This window comes from Chiloscyllium punctatum, chromosome 3 (assembly GCF_047496795.1).
Source record: "Chiloscyllium punctatum isolate Juve2018m chromosome 3, sChiPun1.3, whole genome shotgun sequence".
Taxonomy (NCBI): domain Eukaryota; kingdom Metazoa; phylum Chordata; class Chondrichthyes; order Orectolobiformes; family Hemiscylliidae; genus Chiloscyllium; species Chiloscyllium punctatum.
The window spans coordinates 148,163,265-148,181,895 of NC_092741.1; the positions used below are offsets into that span (position 1 = coordinate 148,163,265).

The following is an 18,631-nucleotide window of genomic DNA, read 5'->3' on the forward strand; positions in this document are numbered from 1 at the left end:
GACTTAGTCTTGCTGGACCCCTAAACTAATGTGTAAAATTAAAGCACATGGAATTGGGGGTAGTATATTGAGATGGATACAAATTAGTTAGCAGACAGAAAACAAAGAGTAGGAAATATGGGTCTTTTTCTGAATGGTAGGTAAATATCAGTAGTAGGACCCCATCTATTCACTACAAATGTTAAAGGTTTAGATGAGGGATCTAAATATCTCAAAATTAGCAGATGACACAAAGCTGGTGGGAGGATGAGCTGTGAGGAGAATGCAGAGATGTTGCAGTGTGATTTGGATAGGCCGAGTGAGTGAGCAAATGCATGGCAGATGTGTTACAGTATGGGGAGATGTGAGATTATCCACTTTGGTAGCAAAATTCAGATGGCTAATTATTATTTGAATGGCTATGAATTGAGAGAGGGCAATGTACAATGAGACTGGGGTGTTTCGTACACCAGTAGCTGAAAGTAACCATGCATGCACAGCAGGCAGTAAAGAACACAAACTGTTTTGGCATTCATAGCAAAAGGATTTGAGTACAGGAACAATTGTCTTGCTGCAATTACACAGAGCATTAATGAGGCCACCCTGGAACATTGTGTGTAGTTTTGGTCTCCTTATCTGAGGAACGATGCTCTTGTTCTCGATGAAGTGGAGTGAAGTTTCGCCAAATTGATTCTTGGGATGGCAGGACTGATGTATAAGGAGAGATTGCATCAGTTGGGATTGTATTCTCTGGAGTTTAAAAGAATGAGGGGATCTCTTATCAACTATAAAATTATACGAGGACACATAGGTTAGATGCAGGAAGTATGTTTCCGTTGGTGGGAGTGACCAGAATGGGGGAGTTACAGTTTAAGAATTGGAGGTAAACCTTTTAGGACTGAGATGAGGTGAAATTTCTTCACCTAGAGTGGTGAGCATGTGGAATGTGGAATTCACTTCCAGAGAAAGTGGCTGAGGTCAAATCATTGTGTTTCAAGAGAGGTAGCTTTAGCCCTTGTGGTTAATGGCATCAAGGGATATGAGGGAAGGATGGCACTGGGGTATTGAGCTCTATGATCAGCCATGATCAAATTGAATGGTGGACCAGGATCGAGGGGTTGAATGGTTTACTTCTGCTCCTATCTTCTATGTTTCTTCCAAAAGTCACCAAGAAAAGAGGGTGCTTGATTATGGGCAGCTTTCTGGAGAAGTCTCTTGGTTTGAATAAGAATTAGGAGGTGGAGACTTGCCTTGGCAGGGCAGCACCTGCTGGTGTTTGGAGAGAGGGCCAACAAGGTGAACTTGCATCCTTACCTACCCATGAAAACACACTCGTCCTTTCATTTTCTTGCCTATATCCTTGAATGTGCATCTGAAAACTGTGCTGGTAACATGACATACTGCAACATGCCAGGCAAAGCACTGCACACCTGCAGTGGATATTTGTGTGAGGAACACATGTATACTGTTCATGCAAATGGTGTCTAATCAGCACTTGGGTACTCAACATGAAGGTTTCTAGCTTAACACCTCCAGGAAAGTTCAAATTATGGTACTTGACAATTGAGACCAAAATTGTGATCTTAAATCTAGGCTTTTAAACAGGCTGGTCTTCTTTGTATCAGTTTAATGCATGTTTCCCGTTGGCTAAGATAATACTTGTTGTGACTCTAACACGATCTTATTGAAAATATGTGTCCAAAGACTTCAAGAAAACGTGATGTAAATATCAGCTTGTTAAATACTGACAATAACCAACTTCTCTTACATAACCCAATTTGACAAAATGTAAATGATTTTACATGAGGGATATCAAACAATTTTTACATTTCTTACCTAATTCTTAAAAAAAGATGCAAACTTTAAGTATATTGTTACAGAGTCGAAAGAGTGTATGCTCTCTTTAAGGAAGAAAGTGTTTTCTGAATTTTAAAATAAACTTAAAGTATAGCCACAGCTGCCTGAACAGAACAGCTAAGAGACAAGCTGTTCCAAAATAGATACATGTAACAATTGGCTGTTAAATGGATACCTGAGTTTTGGATGCTATTTTGACAACCATTCAAATTTAATCAATTAATTTAAATTATGTTCAGGATACTAAAACCCAACTGAGTTTGAATTTATTGGATTGACAACATCCAGATCAATAAGAGGCAACAATGTTGGAGGGCATGATACAAGGGCATTTTGAAATTTAGTCAGAGCAACTGCCCCTCAACAGCAAAGCAACTGCCAACGGTGGCACAGTGGTTAGCACTGCTGCCTCACAGCGCCAGAGACCCGGGTTCAATTCCTGCCTCAGGCAACTGACTGTGTGGAGTTTGCACATTCTCCCCGTGTCTGCGTGGGTTTCCTCCGTGTGCTCCGGTTTCCTCCCACAGTCCAAAGATGTGCAGGTCAGGTGAATTGGCCATGCTAAATTACCCGTAGTGTTAGGTAAGGGGTAAATGTAGGGGTATGGGTGGGTTTCACTTCGGCGGGTCGGTGTGGACTTGTTGGGCCGAAGGGCCTGTTTCCACACTGTAATCTAATCTAATCTAATCTAACTGTCCTTCTAATATCTCGCTCTCAAATAAATTTCAGAAGGCACTATCTATAAAAAGCAGTAAAAAGAAGGAAGGCAACCCAGGGAGAAGACATCAGAGTTGGGAAGATGAGGAAGGAAGGCTTAAGGGAGAGAAGAAGACCATCTGTATGGACTTTGAGAAATTATTGTAATGTTTCATAATTTGTGTTATTGGAAGAGCATTTTTATAGAGTTGGGGTCAGATAGTAATTAGTTGAAAGAAAATGGGGCTTGGATTTGTTCATAGTTTTGTTTATTGTTCATTATTGAATTTGAAAAATAAATTATTAATTTTCTTTAAATAGTGGAAATTAGGAGTTCTCTTTGACTCACTCACACTTTTAATAGATTACGAGGCATGGTGAGCTTTTCTGGGTGTTTTGGTTTTAATTACCAGAGGACATCAACCTCCACATCGTAGCGATGTTTTACTTAGATTGCTACTTGCAGGTGAGATATAATCTGCCTTAACTGGTTAAGAAATCCTCAGACTCAACAAACAGATGGTGCAGTGCTAAAGATCCTTTTGGCTTCCACCCAACCAAATGCTTAAAATTCTCTGTGTGTTTCCTTCCTCAGTGAACTATATTGGTAGATAACCACAGGAAATGTGTCCAGCGAGAATATGGATTTTATTCCAGTACCAACTGCCAGATTGTCATGATGAGAGAAGAGCCCACATGGGGACTGTTCATCATCTACAATATTTTACTTGACGGAGATCTGTTTTATCTTCATGGTGGTCATATTTTTGAAACTTAAAATAAACTTCTTTTCACTTTCTGTGTTCAGCAGTGTTAGTACTGATACTGCTAAAATGATCTCAAGCATACCATGTTACAGACATGTCAAAGAACCTTGTGTGAACGCATTGGGAGTTGAGCATATTGCAGTTTCTTATGATCTTTCAGTCGATACATTTAGAGAAAAGTATGAAGTCTGTCATTATTAGCTAACTTGGGCTTTCAGTTCTGTAGTGATACAATCTTCTAGAAATTCAGAAAACTGTCTTTCATAAACAAATATTTGAGATTGGGAACAGAGTCTGTCCAGATCTTCCTTCATCTACCACAAGGAATCCGGTACTGCCTTGAGCTATTAAGCTGTAGAACAGGTAACTCGCATTAATGCTTGAGAAGGATGTGATTGCACTCAAGGTTGAAGGAAACTTCTCCGGAATGTTCCCGGGGCTAGATGAATTCAGCTATGAAGAGAGAATAGAGAGGCTAGGTTGCTTTTGTTAGAACAGAAAAGACTGAGGAGGGGACCTGATTTTGGTGTAAAAAGTTTGGAAGACATAGTTAGGGAGCAAAGTTTCCCCATGCAGAAAGTGAATAACTAGGGGACACTGTTTTAAGATAAGGAGCAAGTCATTTAGTGGGGGTCTGAGGACAGTTTTCTCCTCACCCAGAGGGGGTGGTGAGGAAATGCCATAGCATGCTATGGTCCAAGTGCTGGAAAATGGCAGATAGATGTTTGATGACCAGCATGGATAGGATGGGCTGAAGAGCCTTTTTTCCTTGATATTAAAAACACATATGTCTCAATAATCTCTTTGCTGAACTTTCTGATGTTGCAGTTTTAAAAATATATTGATCGAAATGTAATGTAACTGTTATCTTAAGGAGCAGAAAAGAAATATGTTCATGATTAGAACATGAGGGTCAACTTTAAGGATAATAGCATCTAATTTGAGATCTTTGTTTTTTTTTCATAATAAACCAATAAAGAGGCTATGTGGATTTACAGTTGCAGTCGGGGATAAGACTTGAAAATAAACATTTTCATTTTATTTTTCAACTCGTAGATTAACATTGGATGAAATAGTTATCCCTTTAATTAACTTGCAGAGAAAATGCATGGTTTTATTGGGCAGGATTTTGTAGCAGAGAAGAGGACTTGCCTACTATCTTGGCCCGTGAGACTCACATTGTCTCCTCTGGGGGAAAAACTGCTGAACCACAAGGCAGTCAGATTGGGGAGAGGCCAGCAGTGGAACTTTCCCTGGCTTAGGACCCTGGGAACGGAGGTTCCCAACTACCAAAAGGTGCCAGCACTCCAATTGGCAGGAAGTGCCGTGACTGCTACAGGAAAGACATTCCCTGGAGGCCCTGGAAACAACTCTCGTGACAGGTAAGTAATGGCTAGAAGAGACAGCCTGTGACTGGAGGAGTATGTCAGACATAAAGTCTCTAAATGGAGAAGCAGCTGTCACAGATTCTGTCTCTCACACATATAGAGATGACCTTGGTCTGGTTGGATACACCTGAGGGGGTGTTGCTGGCTGAGTGTGGATCTCCACAATGGTACAGTGTTCCAGTGGTTTGCCACGCTTGCAATCCCACTTCCTTTTCCCTGCCCTACCATTCCAGGAGACCATAGGCAACACAGGCTTGCATGTTGCGCCTGCCTAAGACTGTCTTAAATTTTATTTTTCTATTTTTCGAATCAACCTATGCAGAAATGTTATTACACACCTGTGGGGCAGTTGGGATTTGAACCTGGGCCTAATGGTCCTGGGACATTATCACTGCACCACAAGCAAGTCCCTTCTGAGTCTGATGTAATACCAGCAGCAAGATAAAACCTTTGTGTAGTTATCAATTGTCCATTTGTGGGCTTGAGCCAATAACAGAGTGGAAATGGACCATGACCTTTCCCCCTCAGGACTTAATTGGAATGAAACGCTAAGCAGTCACCATCTTGACCACCAGAATAATCTCCTCACCTCTAATTATGTCACGAACAAGGGCAGAAATTTCCTTCGCCATATTAAACATAGCTACTCAAGTTTTGAAACATACACAGCTAAGTTTATTCTCTCCTGAATTCAGGTTTGCAAAACTATACACTCTCCTGAGGGAAAAAAACAAATGTCCTGCATTCAGACCTTTGCCATTCTATAATTGCAAATGTTACTTGTGAAAAAACGCACCACGTGACTTGTCATCTTAATTTCACTCCCTCTGGTGCTGTATTACTGAATGTTGTGAAAAATCACACTACACCAGGTTATAGTCTAACAGGTTGAACTATAACCTGATGCTGTGTGATTTTTAACTTTGTCCACCCCGGTCCAACACTGGCACCTCCACTGAATGTTATCTTTATGTTTGCCAAAACCTTTTCTAGATACATAAAGCAGTCTCATTGCATAAGAATTATTCCATACATTGAAAGTTAAGAATTATCTTTAGCCATGTTTTTGGATCAATACATTGTCTGCACTTCCATGCACCACCATGTACAACAATCAACTATTTACATTAGTGGCTACATGCAACATAGTTTGTTCTGAATGCGGTGCTATAATAAAGTACACTGCTGTGATTAACTTAGCACTCACAGGAACCACCTGGTACAGTAGAGCAATTGCAGCTTCCTGAACGTGTTGATTTACAATGTCTGTTTATAATAATTGCAGACAGAGAAGGGAGCAGAGACCATGAAAAAGCAACTTCTTCAAAGTAATCCCCCTCAAAAAAAGATTTTTACTTTGGTCCTTATAGGTTAAGAATCAGAACACTTATTTTCAGCTGAAATACAGTAATGCCGTTAATGATCATTTTGTTATTGCAATCATGATTTTCATTGAACCATGTAGAACTTCTTTTGTGTTGATTTCTCCATATAAATTAATCAATGCCTTCCATGTCATTTTTGTGATATAAACTTTTTGTGGTAACCACTATCAGTTCTTTATCTTTTTACCTAAATACCAGTTTGAAATATGAAATGGTGTTAATTTTGTTCTGTGTTTATTTGAGTAATCATTGGGAGGTAAGCTGAAATAATTCAAGTGCAATCAGAAATGAGCCACTTATAAATAAGTGAACTTCTAGAATTCTAGTGGTAAAGAATGGTAAATGTTACTGTGTAAACAAAACTGTACATTTTGGTACATTTTCCTTCATGGCAATTACAAGATTAAAGTAAATATTGGTTTCCAATCTTTTAGGAATGCAAAGAGTATGTTAATTGTCTGGTACAATCTGGCTTGGCAATGCATATATAAATGATAATGATACTCTTTGATGAGGAAAAGGTACAGATTGGCAGGTCATCTGAGCACTATTAGGCAACACCTCCCAGACGTTCATATATGTAGAGCTGAGTTAAAAAAATCACACAACACCAGGTTATAGTCCAACTGGTTTAATTGGAAGCAATAGCTTTCAGAGCACTGCTCCTTCATCAGGTGGATGATGAAGGAGCAGTGCTATGAAAGCTAGTGCTTCCAATTAAACCTGTTGGACTATAACCTGGCGTTGTGTGATCTTTAACTTTGTCCACCCCAGTCCAACACTGGCATCTCCAAATCATGTAGAGCTAGTTGAGAACAGATCAGGCTCTACTGAGGTTTGTACACAGTGGAATTAAATGTTGATACTATCAAAATACGAATGTAAACAACCAACACTTGAGTAATGTATCAGAGGACATGAGCCCTTTGGAACGAGGAATGTTGAAAGAGGTTCAGGTTGATGCAAATGTTATAAATAATCAAGGAAAGATAAGGCAAACACAAGCAGATTATTTCCATGGTAAGTCAAAGACAATAAGGTCATCTCAAGACGTATGTTTTAAATAAAGAATGTGAAATTGTTTACGTCAAATTGCGGTCAAAGGTAAATTAATTACAACATTCAAAAAGTTACTGAATATTAATATAAAATTATCAGGGTAAAAGTTGGAAAATGGGATCAGTTTGGAGAGGAAGTGGTATTGGGAATGGATTTCAATGTATGAAGGAAGAGCTGAATGATGTTTGTTTCTATTCAGTAATCAGTGCTTTTCGAGTTTGTATTGGAAATTTTGCACCACACTTATCTCCTGCTATTTCGTATTGTATTGTGTGTTTATTCATGGCTGTAATTGTGCAGTCAGGAAAGAAACAGGACCGTTTAAGTTCTGCCTGTCACATCTGATGTTTGATCAGTCCTTGTCATCCCAAGCCACCTTTATTTTTTTTCATAACTTCTGTAAGTTCTTTATTTGAGCTGTGAAGTATCACTTTGTCCCACTCTTAATCTAGTATTTCCTTACCATTGTCCTTACTCATCTCATTTTCATTCCCCATTTTAAATCTCAGCGATGTTATTAAATGTCATCCATTTGGTCTAATTGGTTAAATGATTAATATCAAGGTAAGATTTTATGTCTAATGAGGTGAGGTGATACTTGGTGGCAGAAGTAGGTATATTTCCTGGACACACACAGCCCCAGGGTCCTTACTTTAATATCTGCAAGGACATTAATGGCGTTGAGGTGAGATTTCCACTCCGGGACAGTGGTCACCACTGGGACTACAATCAGTCCCCAACTACAGTTTATCATTACAACCAGATGTCAGGGTGTGATTATAGCTTGGGCCAGGCTGTCAGGCCCTGCTGAGGATAGCAAGGAGGTAATCTGGGGCCAGGTTGGAGAAGGCAGAGGAGAGGGGGAAACATACAAGTTGGGGGGAGTCTCCAATTGAAACGTAGGCACCCCTGTCCCTCACCTGAGATGAGCCGGTAGGTACATGGCACCCAAAAAAGGTGTCCACATCATTTTATAGGCCCCCATCTTACTTCAATTTGCCTGCAGGGGAGCAGACTGTTCTGCCCTACTTTCATACCTGTTGCATACACAGAAAGAGCTTGATCAAACCGGTTGGTTTACTTAATGACTGTCAACCAACTGATAAGATCAAGGCTATTTTAAGTCACATAAAATTTCCAATCGATATGAAGTGACTGTTCCTGAAAAGGGCATTGACACAAAAATATGGGACAATAAATGAGCAGTAGTAAATCATTTCCTTTTTTTATGGATGTTAGTAATGCAGTTAACATTTTTTGAACTATAGCAAGTGGAAAAGCTATTGTTGGCAGTTCTGCAGTCACAATTCAACCAAACTAAACCAAAACTGATTCAAAACCAACAAGCGTTTAAAATTTACAAGGTTATAATTAGAAGTTAATCATGTTGACCTGGGCAGTTTGTTTCAGGCAAATACCATTGGCACAAGCTTAAAAAAAGTTAAAAATATAAAGAAGCATCAATCAGAACTTGCTTGTGGAAACATCAATAAACTTGATGTTTACATTGGGAAGTGCTTGAAAAGGCCACTGAAGCAAATGCTGCAAATAGATTTCGGTAGCAAAGTTACACCTTATTGAAGAGGGAAGGAGTTGAGGAATATCTTGTGGTGTGAATAAATGGTGGTTGAGTTCAAACGAAAAGTATGTGTCTGATAGGTCTATTTCCCTCCTCCTGTTCCTAAAACCTTAAATGCTGTGATCAAAAGGGATAATATTCCAATTTGGACTAAAATTTAGTGCTTATTGTTGCTACCTTGCTTGCTGCCTACCTACCTCGCTTGGAAGAATCAAGTTTAAATTCCTTCGAACCGATGTGTTGGTGACCTGAAAATGATGTCAGGTCACATACCACCTTCATATCAGTGCTGCTGTCACACCAGCTATTTTGGAGACAATCCTGAAATGTGCAGATAGAGTATCTGCCTGATTCAGATGTGAGGTTATCTAGAAAATGAAATCAGAATTCTGTGATGCACTGAGGACAATGACACAATTTTGAGGTTAAAATGGGCAGAGTGCAAACCATTCATTGCACTCCTCCTCCCCACACCTCCCAACTACACTGTTTTTTGTCTGTGATTAATAGAATCCAGTGAGTTCTTGCATTTTTATTGGGAAAAGCTTGAAAATACCTGGTCTCAAAAGTTCAGCATGTGTAAAAGCATTTCATTTTGCTCAACATTTTAATTTCACAATGAGGACTGGTGATTTCCTTGTAGCAATGACTTGTATGACTAAACAAAATCCAGTGAGAAAATTGATTCAGTGGACAAAACACAAACTATTTAATTTTGACTGTATTTGTTAATTTGTATCCTCCTCCTAACAGCATCATACTGTCAGACCCAACACTTTTTCTCTAACTAGCTCGTCTGCCTCAGTGTTCAACTTAAAATATTACAAATCTAAATAGTTAAGAAATAAACCAAAATCTTGATGATGCTCAACCTTCCATATTAATTACCCCCTTTATAAATGCATTTGCAAAGTGCAAGGTTCTAAATTAACACATTTATAAGGTGCAATGTACTCTTGTCACAGGGAGTTCTTGATGCATTTTCATCTTGTTGTTGTGTCTTGTGAATAGATTGTGGTTTCTGATGATTTAGTTATAGGACCTCCTAGATGCCTCTCCGAAGTGTCCACCACTGGGGTTGAAGTTTCATCATAATGTTTGTTAGGATTGATAAATCCATGTCAATATTCAATATATTACAAATATTTTACAATGCATTGGCAATGACCGTGCAAATTAATTTTTTTCACAGTAACACAGTACATAAAAAAATGTAATTTTTTTTTTAAAGAAACAGGCATGTTAAAAGCAAATGGGCTACAATTCATCCAGATCTCCAGAGCATTTCTAAATGGCTATGGTGTTAGTCTGCAGGCTTTGGAGGCAGATGATTCAGTTGTATACTTATCAAAATTGGGCATGGTAATGTTAATGAGCTGCCACATTAATCAAGTGGGCAAACAATTGATGATCTGTTTCATGGACAGAAACTGGTAAGTGAAGAGTAGACTAAGGAGGAGTTGAGGTGCACCTTTGAGCTGCACAGGAATACTATGGTGCATCCTCCCCTGAATTCCTCCCCATCACACCACATAACTAGAGCCAAGCATTACCTGGCCTTTGCCTACTGCCAATCACTTTGCACTTGTTGTTTGAGTGTTAATGTTCAGATTACTTTGCCTCCACCACTTCTGCTGATGTCACGCACAATCTCTGGAGTTTATGTGAATACATTACTTTGTACTGCCACTTCCTGAATAGTGTTGACTCCTTCATGAGAAAACGAATGGGATGGGCCCTTACAGCTACAATGTTGATGGTCCAGCTTTGAAGTCGTCTTGTTGGGAATCTGTTTGCAAATACAGGTGCACAATCCTTTATCTGATATGCTCGGGACCAGCTGGAATTCAGAATGTTTTGAATTTCACAACAAGTGACCGTTTAATGGCAAAATTTTTAAAAATCTTACCAAACAACAGACGCACTGTGAGTAAAATGGGTCCTGAAACAGAATTGAGGCCTGCCAGTTCTGGGCCACATCACCACACGTCGCATCTGAGTGACATATATCGAGTGGGTGTGGAGTTGGGTTAACTGTTTGCACACCAAACAACCTTGTTAATGAGAGAAACACTTCACAAGAAAACCTTCAGATTTCGGAGTTTTTCGGATTTTGGGATTTTGGATAAAAGGTTGTCTACCAGTAATAATTATTTCTGTGTGATATACTCAGCAGCCGATGGTTGCCTTTAACTATTTATGGAGATGTAAGGAATATAGGGTCGACTACTGACAACTTCTGGAAAATAAACTTAAATAACAAAGAATACATAATTCATAAGCTATTCCATTAATACCAGCCACATTGTAAGTGAATTAGGTTTTCAAATCAACACTATAAACTGTACATATCCTACCCAAGGAAAATTAATTTGTTGAAAACAGACCTTTAGATTTTAATTTAATTTTCACCATTTTTGCTCATTTCACCTCATCATTCGGTTAACATAGTTACAGAATGATTTGTTTCATGTAAGAAGCATAAGATTGCTGAAAAAGTGGAATTGAAGTACTCTCTATTTTGTAAAGTAAATTGTACCACAGTGGATGGCTTTAAAAAGTAGAATGCATGTTTTAATGAAGTGTTGTATGAATGGAATAATTCCTTGCATCTTTGGGTTGAAGCAAAGTTGAGTTTTGTAAAGGTTTAATTTATTATCACATGAGTATTGAAACTTTGTAAAACAATAACTTATTTTGTATCCTTGCAATTTTTATATATCAATATTTTGATAAGTAGCTGTAAAACTAATGCTAAACATCTATAACATTAAATATTCCAGGTAGAACTTAACAAGATATTTGGATATAAAGAATATCATGACTCTTAACATTATACAAATGAGTATCCTTTTATTAAGTAGCGACTTTCCTTCTATATCACTTTGTTGTCACTGCACTTCTTAAGTAAACTAATTCTGTGAGCTTTTGAAGAGCAGAACTCTTTGGTGCAGGTAAGGTACCATTTGGGATTGTGAAAGCGTGTTCTTGTGCATAAAAAAAAGTGTATCAACTCATTATGGAAAGAGGTGTGGAATTAAGAAAGTGTGCTAGGTATTTCAAAGTGCTTTTTCACATAAAATCAGCTTAGAATCTGCACTACTTGAATAATTTCTCAAACTATCATTTTCACAATTGGAGTGCTATGATGTGACCATTTTGATGAACAGCTCCAACTGCTGATTGAATGAAAATGTTTGCTTTCATAAGGGATTAAGTGCTTAGCTGAAATATTTATTTTCATAAGGGATTAGTTAAAGGCATATTTCAATTTATTGACTCATTTTTCTTCAATGGTGGCATCTACAACAGACCCCGTCAGCAAGCCTCCTAATGTTTGTCCTTGGTAGGTGCTAAGTGAGTTGACTGGAGAGGGAAAGTCAACAGGTGAGGGGTAAAGAAAACATAAAATGTCAAGAGGATAATGGGGGTGTGTAGGGTGAGACAAGGCTAATGAGGGGCTGTTGGAGATGGGTAAATGAACATCAGGTGGCAAAGGGATAGTAATGGGTGTTGAGCAATTTCTAAATAGGTGGAGGATGCACCGGCATATGATGTTATGGCAGTGGTATCACAAGTGTATGGGGGATGGGTGGGAGAATGAGCAAGAGGCAGCCAGTTTTGTGTTGCAACCTTTCACTTTTTAAGCTTTGACCATGAGTGCATGAGCCTCAAGACAGACTGACTTGGAACTGCCAGCCTCGTAATAGTTCCTGGGTCACCCAGCCTGACCCCCACTTCCACAGTCTGCAGATTGGTTGTGTGGACAGCCCTGTTTAAAGGTCAGGTTTGCAGAGTCAGGATTTCTCTATCTCTGCACATGCTATCCAGGAATGAAAATTGGGGCCATAATCATCCGTTCTTGCTGGTCAGGCCTGTCCACTTGGTGCATTAAATTAATTCCATCCTAAGTCACTCAATAGTTGAACACAGTCCACAAGGTAGTCATTCTGCCCATCATGCTGCTGCCAACAAGCACAGCATCGCCTGCTCAGGACTGCTATACTCTTTTCCTTATACACCTGCAAATCCAGCAGCTTTATCATTTTCTCTGTAAATCTTAATGCATTTTCTCTACTCCGCTGAGGTTTTCCTAACAGGGATATAGACTAATGAGTGCTTGTCACCAAAAAAGTAAGGTTTTAAAAAGTTATTTTTCTTTGATGTAAGCTCAGCAGGAGTATGCCTTCTAGCTGTACAGCATACCAATACTGGCTGTGGTTGCTGTGTTGCCTGCTGTTTTCTTTTTTTAATTCCCTAGAACAGTTACCCAGGGCATATACAGGATTCCTTCCTGCAGAAGGATGAGCTGTCTGTGATTAAGTGGTTTACTGATAATGTTCAGTGCACGGTATAATTTTTTGATCTGTGCTTTTGGCAGTGAGACTCACTGTTGGAATGCAAATCTGTACAATTACAACATAGAGACTCAATTGAGATCAGCTCCCAACCAACCAATGGATAATTCTTAAACAAGCTTCAAGGTCCATTATTAAGGAACTAAATCTGTTTCTAAACTAGAATCCAATATAACTACTATTGAGCCAATTTATAATCTGCAGGCTTGTAATTCAGCAATGAGTTAATTTGACAAATCAAATTTAGAGCAGCAGTCTTCATATTTCCAGATGCTACTATCTGTCAGAAGCTCTTAAGCTTTATGGAGCTTTGAAGATTCATAAGAAGATGCAAATCAAAACTAATAACTATATAAATTGCCAAGTCATAATACTATACAAATTTAGTAACGATTCACATTTGTCGATAGCATCAAGAAATGCAGTATTCTCCTTCCTGATGGTTTGATCTTCAGTGCTCTGTTAATCTCAGCTATTGCAGACTTAATGCCTTCCGGCTTAGAAATTTTTATAACTATGTTTCTGGTGCTTGTTCTTGAGCAGCCAGTTAAATAGAATTGAGAAGCCTGGAGACAAGGTATGTCTGATGTAAATCGAAACTTGGAATTTCATTTTAGCTGTGTTACAAGATTGTACACCTTGTGGGCCTCATGCCTCACATTCCCTCAATCCCTATCTCCAGCATTGCCATTCAAATCCTATGTCACCCTACATTCACTCTGGAGTTGCCTCAAGCCATTCTGGAGGTTAAATAAAAGTTTTAAAAATCTGATACAAATTTCATGATCAAGAATTGGTAAAAGGAATCTATTCATAAAAACCCATCCAATATAACATAGAACATAGAAAAATAAAGCGCAGTACAGGCCCTTCGGCCCTTGATGTTGCACCGACCGAAGCCTACCTATCCTACACTAGCCCAATAACCTCCATATGCTTGTCCAATGCCCGCTTAAATGACCATAAAGAGGGAGAATCCACCACTGCTACTGGCAGGGCATTCCATGAACTCACAACCCGCTGAGTAAAAAATCTACCCCTAACATCTGTCCTATACCTACCACCCCTTAACATAAAGCTGTGTCCCCTAGTAACAGCTGACTTCATTAGCGGAAAAAGGTTCTCACTGTCAACCCCATCTAAACCCCTAATCATCTTGTACACCTCTATCAAATCTCCCCTAAACCTTCTTTTCTCCAATGAGAAAAGCCCCAAGTGCCTCAGCCTTTCCTCATACGATATTCCTACCATGCCAGGCAACATCCTGGTAAACCTCCTCTGCACTCGTTCCAATGCCTCCACATCCTTCCTATAGTATGGCGACCAAAACTGCACACAATACTCCAGCCGCACTAGAGTCTTATACAACTGCAACATGACCTCAGGACTCCGGAACTCAATTCCTCTACCAATAAAGCCCAGTACACCATATGCCTCCTTCACAGCACTATTTACCTGGGTGGCAACTTTCAAAGATCTGTGTACATGGACACCAAGATCCCTCTGCTCATCCACACTACCAAGTAGTCTACCATTAGCCCAGTAATCCATCTTCTTGTTACTCCTACCAAAGTGAATGACTTCACACTTAGCTACATTGAATTCCATTTGCCACCTTACTGCCCAGCTCTGCAACTTATCTATATCCCGCTGTAACCTGCCACATCCTTCTTCGCTGTCCACAACTCCACCGACTTTTGTGTCATCCGCAAACTTGCTCACCCAGCCTTCAAGCCCCTCCTCCAGGTCATTTATTAAAATGACAAACAGCAATGGTCCCAAAACAGATCCTTGTGGAACACCGCTAGTAACTGCGCTCCAAGATGAACCTATACCATCAACTACTACCCTCTGTCTCCTTCCAGCCAGCCAACTCCTAATCCAAACCTCTAATGCACCCTCAATGCCATACCTCCGTAGTTTTTGCATTAGCCTGCCATGGGGTACCTTATCGAACGCCTTGCTAAAATCCATATACACCACATCTACTGCTTTACCCTCGTCCACTTCCTTGGTCACCTTCTCAAAAAATTCAATAAGGTTTGTGAGGCACGACCTGCCCTTCACAAAACCATGCTGACTATCCTTGATCACATTATTCTTAAATGCTTAATCACCCACAAAAGGAAACTTACTTAAATCCCAAATAAAGGAAGGGAAACTATTAATATCCTCTTGAAACATTAAATGGAGAACTGAGAATCCTGCTGTTGAGATAATTGTAGCTTTTGGAAATCAGCCAGGTATTCGTTAAGAGCCACTGGGGAAATATTAACAAACTGCAAGAAGAATTTTGTTTTGATACTCACTAATGTCTAGTTTTTTTTTTCTAATTTTTACAAGGCTAGGGATTTAATAGTTCTGCATCATGATAGTTATACAGCCTTTGCCACCTTTCAAAACCATTCCCATAAATTCTTGACTGACATGCTATAGACTGGCATTGAGTTTGTTTGGGTTAAGACTGGGCTTTCCCCAGGTATGAGTCAACATTTTATTTCTGGAAGAAATTGCTTGTTGGAATTGGGCATTGGCTGGTTCCTGGCTGTCATTTTGAAGCCCTGCAAAGTCTTCATAACTCTGGAAAAATCTTGAGCCTTACTTACGAGACTTAAATGTTAGAGATAGAATATTCTTTAGAAACTGTCCTAAATATCTTCATATTATTTGTAACCAAACTTTAATTCTGAATGCGAATTATTCTGCTATTTGATGGTTAGTATTTGGGAAGTCACATGACACCAGGTCATAGTCCAACAGGTTTATTTAAAGTCTCAAGCTTTTGGAGCATTGCTTCTTTGTCTCACATAACAAAGAAGCAGGGCTCTGAAAGCTTGTAATTTCATATAAACTGTTGGGCTATGACCTGGTGTCATGCAACTTATGACTTTGTCTACCCCTGTCCAACACCAGTATCTCCACATCATAGTATTCGGGACACAGAATAACAAAAATAGGAATAAGTGCAAGCAATATGGCCCTAAGAACCTGCTTTGATATTGAGTAATATCACATCTACCTCAATTCCACCTTCTCATACTATTCTCAAATTCTTAATTCCCTTTGCACGCAAAAATCTATAGAACTCTCTCCTGAATATACTTGATGTGGGGGTGCCAGTGTTGGACTGAGGTGGACAAAGTCAGAAGTCACACGACACCAGTTATAGGTCCAACAGGTTAATTTGAAATAACAAGCATTCTGAATGGTGCTCCTTCGTCAGGTGAAGTCTGACCTTCACTTCACCTGATGAAGGAGCAATGCTCCAAAAGCTTGTGATCTCAAACAAACCTGCTGGGACTATAACCTGGTGTTATGTGACTTCTGACTGAATATAGTGAAGAAGGTGGTCAATTACCTCAGTTGGCTGGACAATTGGCTTGCGATGCTGAATAACACCACCAACATGGGTTCGATTTCCCACACTAGCTGAGGCCACCATGAAGGTCACACCTTCTTGACCTCGCTCCTTGCCTGAGGCATAATGACCCTCAGGTTAAGCCACCACCAGATATCTCTCTCAAATGAAAGAACAGACCTATGGTGACTTTTACATTTTACTTATCAGCTGAACATCCATAACACTCTGAGGTAGATAATATCAAAGAATCATAACCTTTTGAATCAACAAGTTTAATTAACAAAGCCTTAATCTGTGGAACCACATGTTCTCCGTGTCCAGAGCAGGCGAAACCTTTTCTTAGTGTCAGTCCTATCAAACCCCTTAGGAAGTTTGTATATTTCAAAGAGGTCACCTCTCATTCTGCTCATCTCCTGTCTTAACATCAGGCTAAATAGGCTGGGGCTGTTTCCCCTGGAGCATCAAAGGCTGAGGGGTGACCTTATAGAGGTTTATAAAATCGTGAGGGTCTTGGATGGGGTAAATAGACAAGGTCTTTTCCCTGCGTTGAGGGAGTCCAGAACTAGAGGGCATAAATTTAGGATGAGAGGAAAGATCTAAAAGGGACCTAAGGGGCAACGTTTTCACGCAGAGGGTGGTGCGTGTATGGAATCAGCTGCTAGAAGAAGTGGTGGAGGCTGGTACAGTTACAACATTTAAAAGGTATCAGGATGGACATATGAATAGGAAGGATTTAGAGGGATATGGGCCAAGTGCTGGTAAATGGGATTAGATTAATATAGGATATTTGGTGGGCATGGATGAGTTAGGCTGATAAGAGTCATAGAGATGTATAAACCCTATCTTTTATTTCCTCAACTCAGGAAACGTTTTGTTGTACTTCCTTCAGGACAAGTATATCCTTCTTTAAGTAAAAAGGCCAAAATTGCATGCAGTACTCTAGGTCTCCTCTACAAGTACAGCGAGACATCTTTACTCTCCATTACATTTGTAATATAGGCTAACATGTTATTCAGGAGAAAGTGAGGACTGCAGATGCTGGAGATCAGAGTTGAAAAATGTGTTGCTGGAAAAGCGCAGCAGGTCGGGCAGCATCCAAGGAGCAGGAGAATCGATGTTTCCGGCATAAGCCCTTCTTCAAGAATGAGGAAGGGCTTATGCCCGAAACGTCGATTCTCTTGCTCCTTGGATGCTGCCTGACCTGCTGCGCTTTTCCAGCACCACATTTTTCAGCTCTAACATGTTATTCACCTTTCTATTGCTTGCTGTACCGTTTCCATGTTACTATTTGGTGATTCATGAACAACAGCACTCATATCCCTCTGAGTGCCCACTTTTCCCAGTTTTTAGATTATCAATATCCTGGTTTAACTTTTATTCCCCTACCAGAATGACTGGATTCACACTTTAAAGCATTGTATTTTTTCCCGTGACCTACCTTGCTGGACACACTTTATCAACCACATATGCGCGCACACACACACTCTTCTAACTCTCTCTCTCTCTGTCACTCTCACTCTCCCCCACGCACACACACACATGTAAGTCTGTAGGGTGAATTTGCATTTGTAAATATATTCTATTTTATTCAAAAAGCACACAATCTGTAGGTTAAGGACACTTCGCCTCAGATCTTCGGGTGACCGTCCTCCAAGGTGGACTTTGGGATACGTAGCAATGCAGAGTCACTGAGCAGAGGTTGATAGCCAGGTTTGGTGCCCATGAGGATGACCTCAACCTGAATCTTAAGTTCACGTCACACTACAGGTGACTCCACTAACTATACACTCTCATACACGCACTCTTACACACGATTACACTCACAAGACCCCCTCTCTCTCTCACACACACACACGCATGCATACACATGTAAGTCTATGGGGTGAATTTGTATTTGCAGATACTAGAGTGATTTTTGTTTAAAAAGCACACAATCTGTAAGCAGTCAGTGCACGTAACATTTTATAAATTCCTCTTTTGGGAATAGAAGCAGTCTGACTCAAGGTTGAGATACCAACAGACTCTAACGTCATACCTTTAATGCATTGTTTGAGCTGAGATATCACTTTTTTTTTACACTTATAAACCTTAAGTTATCTCAGGACTGTGACTTGAAAGAAATTCTAGGATTTACGTATTAATGAATTGAGGAGGAGAAAGTGAAGACTGCAGATGCTGGAGTACCAGAGTTGAAAGATGTGG

At 39.7% G+C, this 18,631-nt stretch overlaps 1 protein-coding gene across 2 annotated transcripts in view; it reads left to right on the forward strand.

Annotated features, from left to right (window-relative positions):
• The window catches only part of vsnl1a (visinin-like 1a), a 114,165-nt gene that overhangs the window by 75,693 nt on the left and 19,841 nt on the right, over window positions 1-18,631 (forward strand). The gene's annotated exons all lie outside the window — the stretch shown is intronic.